The sequence below is a fragment of the Tupaia chinensis genome, unplaced genomic scaffold (assembly GCF_000334495.1).
Source record: "Tupaia chinensis unplaced genomic scaffold, TupChi_1.0 Scaffold146687_1, whole genome shotgun sequence".
Lineage (NCBI taxonomy): Eukaryota > Metazoa > Chordata > Mammalia > Scandentia > Tupaiidae > Tupaia > Tupaia belangeri.
The window spans coordinates 4,178,677-4,181,702 of NW_006206544.1; positions in this window are offsets into that span (position 1 = coordinate 4,178,677).

Consider the following 3,026-nt stretch of genomic DNA (forward strand, 5'->3'; position numbering starts at 1 on the left):
GAATTGCCCAAAGTAGTCCCAGAATTCACACCAAGCTTTAGGTAATTAGCATACAAGAAAATCTCTTGCGTTGTATACGGATAGCACTCAAGTTCCCTCTAAGACTCAAGCTCCTTCTAAGATTTGAAAGATTCCCTGCCTTGCCTTTGAACAGACATAAACACTTCAGGCTCACCCACTTTTAGATCTCTCAAACTTTTCTACTGTGGGAAGAGACCCTGACCACCTACTGCCTTCAGCTTCAACATAAACCTCAACAAAGTCCACCATGGATTCATGTGTCTTCTCTTAATGCCTAAGTCATAATAATTTATTCATTTATCCAGCAAATATGTACTGAGTGCCCACTATGAACCTGCCCCTATTCTGCCACACAAGCTGTATCAGGAAAATATTCTCCTTTTTCCCTTTGCCCTTCCCTATCCTCACCCCTAATTGGGAATGGGAAATGGGCCTTGCCTAATAACATATTAAAGTTATGCACTGAGAGATGATCAATATTATTAAGATAGGGTAGTTGGCTTGCAGAAATTGCAGTCCAAAGACTGTAAGGCTGTTTCTTAGTCCTCCTGAAAGGAACCAAAAGTGGATCCCAACTGGCCTTGACTATATCTTGCTAAAAGGAGGATGGAACCAGAGACGATGACAAATAGGTATAAAAGGAAGATGGAGAGTTGAGGGCACAGATGATGGAGATTTCCAGGGTCTACTTGTACTGTTTATCTGTTGATACACTTAAAAGTAACTTCAAAACTTTGTGACTTAAAAAAAAAAATGATAACTGATTATCTCTCAGGGATTCTGTGGATAAGGAATTCACAGGGCACATTGGGGATGGCTTGTCTCTTCTCGTCGCATCTGGGTCTCAGCTGGGAGACTCAAAGGCCAGGGGCTGGAACATCTATACATAGCTTCTCCATGTGGCCTTGACTTCCTCACAATGTGGTGGCTGAATTCCATACACAAATATCCTGAGAGAAACAGAGAGAGAGAGAGAGAGAGAGAGGCTGTATTCTTCTATGCCCTAGCCTTGGAAATCAAAAACATTGCTTCTACTATACCTCATCAAACATCAAATTTACAGGATGAAAACATAGGACCCACTTCTTTGGTGCAGCATAGGTCATATAAGAAGATCTTGTGAGGTCCAGCCATGGTGACAAAGGGGGTAGATGTGTCACCCTGCATGGTATTGCAGCCATATATGAAAGTCTGGAGTTCAAATTCTGAGTCAGCCTGAACACTCCAGGCATGGCTATGGGTTCCCATGATCCTGGCCAGTTAGAAGCCCTGGGCAAGGATTACATTATGAGACCATCAGGGGCCTCTCTCTTACTCTTTCAGAGATAGAAATACTTGCATAAACATCTTCAGAAAATACAATCTGCCATGCCAACCTATAGCTGATTCTGAATGAACTAGCAGATTACACTCCCCCATGTACAGAACCAGATGGTTTTGCACTGTCCACTAAATTCCAAGCACATTGGGCATTTTTTAGTAGGAGAACTACCCCTATGAGCCCTTCCATGTGTGATAGGATAGTGTTACTGTGCTGTGTTATTGAGTGATATTGTTATTATTCTAATACCAACATCACTGAGCTAGAAACCAAGATGCCCAGGATCTTTGTTCCTTGATAAATATTGCCCAGAAGAAAAATTTTCATATTTGGTAGGTGGAACTAAGCCTGAAAGTCATTACAGTGAGATGTAGTGAGGGACAGACACAGAGCCGATTGGCAGGTTTCAGCTTGTCCTTGCCTTCCTCCATGATGCATCCATATCTTCTTCCTGACTGCTGACCCTGCTGATCAGTGGTGGCCCCATGTCTACCACCAGATGCTTGGCCATGTAGCTATGGAGGCAGCAGCTGTACAGATGCAGCAACTTACTATAGACGTTGACGTGAGGTCCTGTTCTCATTCCCACTTCAAAGGCTAGACACGCTTAGCTTCTCAGGTTTCCCCTACAAACTCTGACTTTTCTACCTGCAAAAGCACTTTGAGAGCGACAGTTAGTGACTCCTTTCTCATCCTTCAACCTCCCATCTTGACAAACTCCTGCCACACTTTCTTTAAGGTCTGATTCTCATAGTAAACCCCTGATTCTATAACACTCAATAGTTCTGCTTCTCTGACTGGACTTTGACTAAGAGAGTTCCATATGAGAAATTTGTGGGAACATCTGGATCAGCGATATCAGCAAATCTAGTTCCTGTCAGCTATGACAACATGAATGCTGTAGCACAAAAAGAGACTTTCACATAGTTGTGCACATCTATTTCATTTAAGGACCCCAGCCAATATTAGCTTATCTACTTAGCCTTGAAGATAAGCCATAAGAGGGAAAGTATTTTAGCACATATGTTGCAAATAAGGATGTATTAAAACTGAGTTTTTCGTGTATTCTTACTCTCTGGAAGCTAAGTAATTTATCTTAGCAACACAGATTGGAAAAATGATGGAGAAATTGGAGAAACTTGCCTGTATGGCTCCTTGTTTTCTTTTTAATTATACATTAATACCACAGCTATTTAGTAAGAGCCTTTTGTGCCCACCTCTGTCTAAATCTATCAAAGTTGAGCAAGGAGGATGAACAAAATATGAAACCAGCTAAGAATTTACAATTTAGGAAACAAGATGTCTAAAATATAAATAAGTCTAAAGAAATGTATACAATTTTTTTGCAATGTGATGGGAGAAGTTTGAATGTGATATATAGTGTTTAGGACAAAACTGTTTCTAACATGATACTGGGTTAAAGGAGGACTTTCTTAGTATTTGCACAGGGCTCCAAACTATTAGTCATATGTTATTCATTCTGCAAACATTTTATTTATTTAAATAGTTAATTTAAAGTCTTTTTACAACAACACATAATATTGTTAATGTAAATATTATATGTGTGTGTGTGTGTAAATATCATCATATAGCCATACCTGAAGCTGTTATTTGTAATCAGAACGGTTGAGAAAGAATGCTAGAAAAATCAAATAGGAAGAGGGCAAGGTGACATTATGCCTAG